Source organism: Bos javanicus, chromosome 7, assembly GCF_032452875.1.
Source record: "Bos javanicus breed banteng chromosome 7, ARS-OSU_banteng_1.0, whole genome shotgun sequence".
Lineage (NCBI taxonomy): Eukaryota > Metazoa > Chordata > Mammalia > Artiodactyla > Bovidae > Bos > Bos javanicus.
Window position 1 is genome coordinate 55,142,415 of NC_083874.1, and position 10,172 is coordinate 55,152,586.

The following is a 10,172-nucleotide window of genomic DNA, read 5'->3' on the forward strand; positions in this document are numbered from 1 at the left end:
TGAGAGCTTTTCTTTCCCGGATAATGGACTGTTCAGAAATGAAAACCTCTCCACTTGGGTCTGACTTTGCCTCCTTAACTCCACACCCTTCCAGCTGTTTCCCTGGCAGGGTCCCAAACAGGGCTCAGGAGCTGGGTCCTGACACCATAGTTAGGCATCTTTCTCTCTCCTCATTGTAAAACAAGGGTGCTCAGTGGCCTCTAAGCAGGTCCCTTCTAGGTCTTGTGCTCTATGAGTCTGTCCAGGCCTGTCCATAGTGAGTTTTGAACCACATCCTAATTGACCTTTTCATGGCTGTGTTTCTCACCATACAAAGTTTTCTGGTTAACTCCAACTTCAAAGCAGTTTATGACTTATAAATGTTCTAAGACAGCAGTCCCCAACCTTTTTGGCACCAGGGATCAATTTCATGGAAGACAATTTTTCCATGGACCAGGGGTGAGGGAGTAATGGTTTGGGGATGACTCAAGAGCATTACAGTTATTGCACACTGTTTCTATTATTATTACATCAGCTCCACCTCAGATCATCAGGCATTAGATCCCAGAGGCTGGTGACCCCTGTTCTAAGACAGTTCTTTTATTTTATCAGTGATTCTCGAAAAATTCCCAGGACACTCTGGCTCTTGAAAAACTGCTCTGGGTTAATTTGGCTATTTTTTCTTTTACCAGGAGAATCAACAGAAATTTATAACTGCATTTACCAATAAGCCATAGATTGTTGTGTTTTGATTTCCACACTTTGAGGAAGTATTATACATTGGTTGGTTGTCGAAAATATATTAAGCAGTATTAGTAAATATGAAGGCAATGGCACCCCAATCCCAGGGATGGCAGAGCCTGGTGGGCTGCAGTCCATGGGGTCGCTAAGAGTCGGACACAACTGAGCGACTTCACTTTCACTTTTCACTTTCATGCACTGGAGAAGGCAATGGCAACCCTCTCCAGCACTCTTGCCTGGAAAATCCCAGGGATGGGGGAGCCTGGTGGGCTGCCGTCTATGGGGCCACACAGAGTTGGCTACAACTGAAGCAACTTAGCAGCAGCAGCAGCAGCAGTAAATATGAAATCTTTAACTGGCAAAGGGGTTTTTTCCTGTGCTAATTAAATGCATACTTCAAACACTGTTGACTGCTACCAGGGCAACCGGGTAGAATAGAAGACTTATGGAGGGGGGGTGACATACCCCACATATCAGAAAGAGACCAGAACTCTTCATCCTTCATTTAGTTATTTTCAGTTTTCTCCAGTGAACTTGAGAAAGGGAGCTGAGATTTCTTATATAGATAAAATGATAAAAAACCTACAAAAACCTGGACTTTCAAGTTGTTTAGTCAGTTGATTACTTTTTAAAGTTACTGAAGAGTTGGAGTCATTGGGATTATTATGTCCTAAAGTCCACACTTTAATCTTTTTTGTCTGTTGGTATTTTCAAATATCTTTAGTAGATATTGAATAATGTATCCACCAAAAAGAGCAGAGACTTTGTACTAAACGAGATCTGTATTTGAATTCTTAATCTGCCACTTGTAAACTCTAACTTTGGATGGGATAATTAACCACTTTGAGCTGTAGTTTCCACTTCCATAAAAAGAAAAGAGAATCACATCCACCTAGTAGAGCTATTGTGAAGATTAGATTATGTGAAGTGCTAAGCACAATACTAGGCTCATGGGGGTCCTCAGTAAATGATATCTATTATTATGTTAAGTTTCTGGTTTTGGAGGGACAGATATTGTCATTCACTTTGGGAATAATTATGTACAACAGGAGGCAGCATTGTCTTAGTATGTTTCTTGACAGTGTTAGTCAAATTTGTTGGGACTAGTGTAGCAAAAGGGCTGTGAGTCTAGAGAAGAAATAGGTAACTTACAAAGTAGCTTAGAAAGTAGTTGTACTTGCACCGTAGAGTAATATTAGCGCTAGAATGGTACAAGTGCTCAGTCAGTTCAATCGCTTGGTCATGTCTGACTCTGTGACCCCATGGACTACAGCACACCAGGCTTCCCTGTCCATCACCAACTCCTGGAGCCTACACAAACTCGTGTCCATTGCGTCAGTGATGCCATCCAACCATCTCATCCTCTGTCGTCTCCTTCTCCTCCCACCTTCAATCTTTCCCAGCATCAGGGACTTTTCCAATGAGTCAGTTTTTCACATCAGGTGGCCAAAGTATTGGGGTTTCAGCTTCAGCATCAGTCCTTCCAATGAATGTTCAGGACTGATATCCTTTAGGATGGACTGGTTGGATCTCCTTGCAGTCCAAGGGACTCTCAAGAGTCTTCTCCAACACCACAGTTCAAAAGCATCAATTCTTTGGCTCTCAGCTTTCTTTATAGTCCAACTCTCACATCAATACATGACTACTGGAAAAACCATAGTCTTGAATAGACAGACTCAGAGGATGACAAAAGTAAACTAGACAGATATTGAGTGTGATTACATGAGTTTGATCAAGTGTTCAAGATTCTTATTGTTAAGTAATGCAAAGTTAACTCTACTAGATTAAGCCAAAAGAGAATTTCTTGGCTTATAAAATTATAGGAATGAGGCCAGTGTGTGATACTGCTAGATGTTGGGCTCTGTCCCTTGACCGTTTCTTTGCTTTGCCTGTCTGCTTGGCTTCTTCATGCATGAACTCCCCTCCAGCTGGTAAGGAAAATGGCCAGTGAACTCACATCTTCCTACTTTGGCACATCCCTAATCATAAGGGATAGTACTTGTAAGTTCCCGCAGAACAGTCCCAGTGTGGACTCTGATTCACTCAGCTTGCCTCACATGACCATGCCTGAATCACCCACTACAGTCGGGAGATGGCTGTTTCACAGATAGTCCATTTGTCCTCCCCTTGTGGCTAGACATGGCAGCATGGTTGACAGTTCCTTCAGGATGGAATAGAGAAGGGAAGTTCCCCAAAGGAAATGATGGATGTTTTTACTAGAAAGGGGGAGCATACAAATCCTGTAATAATTTCATGTATGTTTCATTCTAAGAGATAAAATACTCTGAGATACTGATTGAGAGGATTTGTAGTGAAACTTATCATTCAGGGGAAATGTTCAAGTTTATGAAAACTGGTGAAGAAAAATATAAAAGCAAGTAGCCAGGATGAAGAAGACACAGTGGGAAAAGAGATCAGATGGGCCACCGAACTCTGTAGGAAATGGGCAAATAAGGACTTTGGGGACAGGAGTAATTCAGTAGAGTCTTAGCTGAAAAATGCTGAGACTAAGAGGAAGAAATACAATAAAAGGAAAGAAAACAAGAACCTGGAAAAATGTGAAATAAGTGTGTCATCAAGGAACACTTGAAAGAGCAAGGCAGTCAGCCAGAAAGTTAAAGTTCAGGACTAAAGCTTATACACATCACTGCATTGCTTTATTCAGAGAGAAATCTCACAGGTGAAAAACCTGAGCTAGGCGGGTGTTTCGGCATCACCAAAGTGGAAAATTATGTGAGTAGAGACCATAGTCGAGCAGTTAAGAAAGTTTTTACTGAAGTTGTTTAATGCCTTTAGGGATTTTTTTGGATATTAATAAATGAGTATGAGTGATGATCAATTAGAAAATATATGTTCTGGATGGATTTTGCCATTAATCTCTGTTGATCAGCCCATTTTATGCTTGTGTTACATGTGTATAAATGTCTAGTTAAATGACTAAATTTTTCCATCTTGCGTGTCATATTTTTCTATGTTTTTTTTGTGTGTGGTGGAAGGTTTACTGCCTCTCACAAATACTCTAAACCAACATCATCCATTTCCTCTCCTGTTCATTTTCATGCAGGTATTTTCTGAGCATCTACTGCCCCGAAAGCCCAGTGTGTATGTGCCCTGGAGTGTGCATTAGAATTCAGAAGGGGACAAAGCCAGGCTTTAAAACACAGGAAAATTGACATTAATCCAACCTAAAAACACATCCATAGTTATACATCGTGGTGGAGATGAAAGAAACAGGCTGGAAGTTGGCACTGGCTTAAATTGGGCTGGAGGATGGATAGGTAAGGTACTCTGAGAAAGGGATGGTCAAAAAAGAGCTTAACAGGTGAATATCAGGAAAAGAAGTTGTGATGGATGAGCACATGCAAAACCCTTAGTAGTGCATAACAAGGGCAGCTGGGTGGCTGAATGGCAATGATGGTTCTTCACTTCCATTCCCTAACTCCTTCATCTGCATTCATGGTCCAGCAGGTTGAGAGCTGTGTCTGTCTTTTCTGTTGAATCCCTGGAGGGCTCGGTGTGCTGTTATTTAGCTGTTATCTCTGGGCTTCAAAACCACCCCTCTCTGCTGGGCTGAGGTTGTGATTCAGCTAACCACTCTTTTCACGGGCTCAGCTGGCTTCCTGTTAGGTTCTGTCCGTAGGGGATGTAGAGGAAGACTGTAAAACAGCAGGAGAAGAAGGACTCCTTGCCTGCTTTCTGCTCATCAGAATCAATCCAGCTTGTATTTCCCCCAGAAGGAGTTGGTTCTAGTTCTCAACTTTTTTTTTTTTTTTTTTTTCTTCAATCCCGGAGCCCCTTCAGATACCATGTTCAGCAGCAGGGAGGGTGCCCTCCTCACATGCCTGGGTCTCACCTCGCACGGGATGCCTGTTGCCAACATCTCAGTTCTAGTGACCCTATCTCTTTTATTTGTCTCCTTGGTTCTAAGGGTGGTAGCTGCCTCTTGCAGGCACTATCTTTGACCCTTCCAACATCTGTTTAACCACTTCCTTATATTAAATTCTCCCTCTTAAGATAACAGGTGGAACAGCTGTTTTCCTGATTGGCCCTGACAGATGCATGGATGGTTTCACTGTCTGCTCTTTCCCAGACTTACCTCGTCCTAATGAGGATCCCCAGCTGGGTCCCTCCAAGGCCAAATGTCCATGTGCAGAAAAGGTCAACCACAAGCAAGAAATAAGGATTGTCAAGATGGAAGATGTATTTTTTCTCAGGTGCTTGCACAGTCTGTCTATTCCCAATCTCCACTGTGCAATATCTTTTCCAAGGTTAGCAGAATTATAAAAACATCAGTTTGGGCATTATTGACTTTTCAACCGGAATACCGAGAAAGTGTTTCAGCAGCCTCGATAAATTAAATCTGGCCACCTAGCTCCCAGACTGGCAGGCTCCTACATCATTGACAGAGAAGACAGGGAGAAGCAGTTTTCCCAGCTGTTGCTGTAAATGATGTGCATTGTGTTCACAACCATTAGCAGGTGGAGGACTTGAAGTGTGGGTAGATTGCAGAGCTGCCTCTTTTAAAAATGCATAAGCACTTTGTGAGTTTGCTAAGTTGTGATTCACTCAGCTCGGTTTGAATTTTTCATAGAGGAGAAAGATTCTGTAGTCTTTCCTCTTTTATTCCTTCTTTGTCAGTAAGGACTCAGGGCTATAGTGGAGAGGGACCAAGTCCACTCATTTAATTTTCTTGATTGGTCCTCAATTTGTCCAAGTTGTAAACTGCTGAAAGATTTAGTGTTTAAGGACTCGAGGCTATTGAGTTTCCTGCCCCTCCCATTTAATCCCAACTACAAACGCCTCTGGGCTCTGGGTTTAAATTTATTTGATGTGTCCTAGAGTAAATTTTTATCCTGGAAGTTCCATCCATTTGTGAAATTCTAAGCACTGCACTGTAAAGGAAACTTCTTTCCAAAATTAACCCCTGGTCTCATAGTATGTGCTAATGGTTACTCTCCACTCCCAAACAAAATCAGACACTACGAAATGCTCAGTGTACATTTTCCTGAAAAGTCCAGTTATAGCATTAGTGTTCTTCCTAACATGATGCTCCAGCCAGACTGAAGAATTGGTTGTATAGCATGTTAGTAGAAATATAATCATCATATCTAACAAGCTCCTGATGTTGTTTTGTTTATGTGGATCAGTTTCTGGCTTCTAGCAGAATGAATGTGTACACTGGTCAAAGTGTGGATTGGATGCCACAAACCATGAAACGCTTTTACCTTAATTATCTCATTTAATTTTCCTAAACTCCTTATGAGGAAGATACTATTACTAACCTTATTTTTCAGAAGAGGAAACTAAGGCTCAGAGAGGTAAAGTAATTGATCCATGCTGACATATTGCAGAGCCTGACTCTGGAGCCTGCAATCTATCTACTGTGTTATCAACGTGTTATAATTCAACACATGTGTTTGACTCATTCATTAATCATCAAACATTTATCAAGCCTCTATTATGTGCCTGGTAGCAAAAATGATGTCCAACAAGTTCAGCAGTGGTTTATTTAAAGATAAGGAAGAGCTATTAGGTTCTTTGACCAGAAACTAGTTAATATACCCCCAAAAGGCTGCAGATATTTTGTTGTTTTAATATCAACAAATGAGACTTTTCCTGGAATGAAATGATTTTCTCCCTATATCTGACTAATCAATTGTAACCTATTTTCTCCTCAAATGGAGAGAATTATTCCAGCCAGTATTGAAACCTCAGCAAATTGGGAGCAAAAGTATGTTGTAATTTGAAGTACCAAGGTATTTAGGAGATCATAATTTACTATAATGGGGAGGATTCTAGAATACCTTGAGTTACAGAATTGACCTTTCACAGATCCTTTTACTCTTTCCAGAACAGGTAAGCTTATGTCAGTGGAACTGCAAGGGTGAAAGGGCAAGGGTGAAAGGGTTTCCTGTGTTCTGGTTTATATCCTCTGTCTGCTGTGGTTAAATTCTTGGGAAGGGGGTAAGCAAAAGAGAAAAGAAACAATTGGTTCTCTTCTCACATCTGATTATTTTTCAGATTTTATAATGACCCTTCAGACTGCACTTCTAACTGAACTGTATTAATACCATCTTCTTCCTTGATTTCCACCTAATATATAGACTTCAGAAGCTATCTTATGAATTACCTTTCCAAAGTAGTAAGACATTCAGATGTGCTCATAAAATATTGAAACATGTGGAAGTGTAATGGGCTCCACTAAAATTAATCTGTTTAATTTCCCTTTAATAGTGATAGTGCCTAGAATTAGTGGAAAGTAATACTTCTCTTTGCCTGGAAGCTGGTGGATCCCAACTGACATTTAAATCCATGATGATCCCAGCAGTTCAGGGCAGAAATAATGCATCTGTGCCAGGGTCTTGGCTTGGACAGGTTGTGGAGGGCTGCATGCAGTTTTCCACGTGAGCACACAGGACTCACTCACATGTTGGTGTTCGTGTTGTTAAACTGCCTTTCAGAAAAGCCTCAGGTTCCCCTCCAAGTCCATTGAATAGAAAGACTTTCAGGGGAAGGTAACTCTTGGACAGAGAAATACAGGCCTGTTCTTTTTTTGTTTTTTGTTGATGTGGACCATTTTCAAAATATTTATTGAATTTGTTACAATAGTATTTCTGTTTTATGTTTTAGTTTTTTGGCCACAAGGCACATGGGAGCTTAGCTCCCCAACCAGGGATCAAAACTGCACCCCCTGCATCGGATGGTCAAGTCTTAATCACTGGGCCACCAGCATGTCCCCCCAGGCTTGTATTTCTACTGATTCAGGAGGGTTTATGGCCAAAATATTTTGTTATCTTGTTTTAAATTTATAGGCATGTGTATTCCAGCACATCTTTTTCTTCTATTTTCTGTCTTTCTCCTATTCCTTTTCTTTTTTTTAATATAAAATTATATATTTTAATTGGAGGTTAATTACTTTACAATATTGTATTGGTTTTGTCATACATCAATTTTCTTCTTTTAAGGCTTTGTTCAGTTTCTGAACTTTCCTCAAGAAAGATCCAACTAGATCAGCCCTGGGATGGGGTGATTACTTTTCCTTGACCCAACTCATTGGAGCCATTTCTCCATGGAATCATATTAGCATAGGGATGGACAGGTTCGGAGCGGCAGAGGCAAATTCTACCTTCTGAAGGAGAAAAAAACATCCTTTTCAGAATCTGGGCTGGCAGACAGAAACCATTTTCTATTGCTGATACTTTCAGTCACCAGCTGGCACATATTGAACAGTTTCTCTGTTGTGTGGAAGATATTTATTTGTAATAGCCTGTGATAACTAGGACATTACTGCTGTGGTGATTCCTTCTGGCTAATTGGATTGTTGCATTTTATTTAATGGGTATATAAATACAATGAATATTCGGTCACATTTGAAAAGGAGTGCAGAAGAACGAATATATATTAGAGATCCTTTTGTCATTGTGATTTATAGGGACTTTCTTTTTTACTATCTCTGAAGAAAAATGTATAACTTGTTATAAATATTTAAATTGTTTAGATATGTAGAAGGCAGACATTATAAGAGATGACAGGATATAATCTTCCTAATAGTTTCCATCCTAAGGTTCCTCTACTTTGACCACATTAGAAGTGATAACAAAGTGGGATATTATTATCATGTGACTCATTATTTATGAGAATACGTTATAGTGCAAATCGAATCTGGATCCCTTTTAAAACATATAAATGTACCACATTATCTTTGCCCTTAATATTAACATCATAAAGGGGATCGATTTCCCTTTAATTTTTTCATGGCCTTAGTGCAATGAACTATATGAAGTGCCCAGTGTATAACATCTGATCAGTAAACAGTATTAGGTTTATGACTCCAAGAAGACTGTGGCTATGTAGAGAGTGGAAGGCTTGGAGCAGTGACTTATACTCAGGAAATTGCTTTGCGCAGTGACTCTGGATTTCCTAGTTTAGGGAGCCACCAACTGAGTATCTGAAAAATGGCTCTGCTCCAAATAGCTGAATGTACTCCTGTGAATCAAGATTCAGGGAAACAGGGAGAGAGGAATTCGCACTGGCTTAAATATAATGTAGTGGATCATATAAGTGAAACCTCATTGAAAGGCCTAGTTTCAGGTATGGCTGGATCAAGGTATTTCAGAATTATTATTCCGTTCAGTTCAGTCACTCAGTCGTGTCCAACTCTTTGCAACCCCATGAATTGCAGCACGCCAGGCCTCCCTGTCCATCACCATCTCCCAGAGCTCACTCAAACTCATGTCCATGGAGTCAGTGATGCCATCCAGCCATCTCATCCCCTGTCATCCCCTTTTTCTCCTGCCCCCAATCCTTCCCAGCATCAGGGTCTTTTCCAATGAGTCAACTCTTTGCATGAGGTGGCCAAATACTGGAGTTTCAGCTTTAGCATCATTCCTTCCAAAGAACACCCAGGGCTGATCTCCTTTAGAATGGACTGGTTGGATCTCCTTGCAGTCCAAGGGACTCTCAAGAGTCTTCTCCAACACCACAGTTCAAAAGCATCAATTCTTCGGCGCTCAGCTGTCTTCACAGTCCAACTTTCACATCCATACATGACCACAGGAAAAACCATAGCTTAGGATACTAGTAATTATTGAATTGTTGAATTTCTACACTCTTACTTGAGCCTTTTCTGGGATGACAACAATGAACTCTTCATTGCGTCTACCTCAGGGTGCTCCTGGTATAATAGCTGAGATGCCTAAGATAGAAAAGAACTATAACAAAATGTGACATGTGTAATAATAGAGGCACTTACAAGGGAAGATCATAACTCAGAGGAAAAATTGGCAACTATTTCTGAGGAAAGGTGAACAAAGACTTCAGAGAGAAGTGATACTTTGAAAATTGTTTTGAAAGAGAAGCATGAATTTTACGGACAGATTAGTTATAGTATTTGGGAGGCCTGTTTTCAAATCCCAGTCTGCCATTTACAAATTGTACAGCTTTGTACAAACTATGGCAATTCCTTTTTGGGGAGCTGCAGCTAGGTCCTTGCTGCTGTGCAAGGGCTTCTTCTAGTTGCCAAGAGCAGGGGCTACTCTCTAGTTATGGCTTGTGGGCTTCTCACTGCAGTGGCTCCTCTGGTTGCAGAGCACAGGCTGTAGGGGGCATGGGCTTCAGTAATTGTGACACGTGGCTTAGTTACCCCACCACATGTGGAATCTTCTTAGAGTAGGGGTTGAACCTGTGTCCCCTGCATTGGCAGGCAGGTACTTAACCACTGGACCACTGGGGAAGTCCTACAGCAACTTTCTAAAATTCTAAAGTCTTTAGTTTCTTTACATGGAAACTGGGGATGGAGATACTGATGTCTTAGAATTGTCATGAGGGTCTAGTATGTTAATGGGTGCGAAGAACTTACATGTGGGTTTGTACAAAGTAAGCCCTCCCTGACTGGTAGCTGCCATTCCACTCGTCTAGAATCTCCCTGTTTACCTGACTGCAATAACATGGGG

General features: G+C 40.9%; 1 protein-coding gene across 1 annotated transcript in view; it reads left to right on the top strand.

The window, feature by feature from the left end:
• KCTD16 (potassium channel tetramerization domain containing 16) overlaps positions 1-10,172 on the top strand; it is a 321,458-nt gene that overhangs the window by 297,942 nt on the left and 13,344 nt on the right. The window lies entirely within an intron of this gene.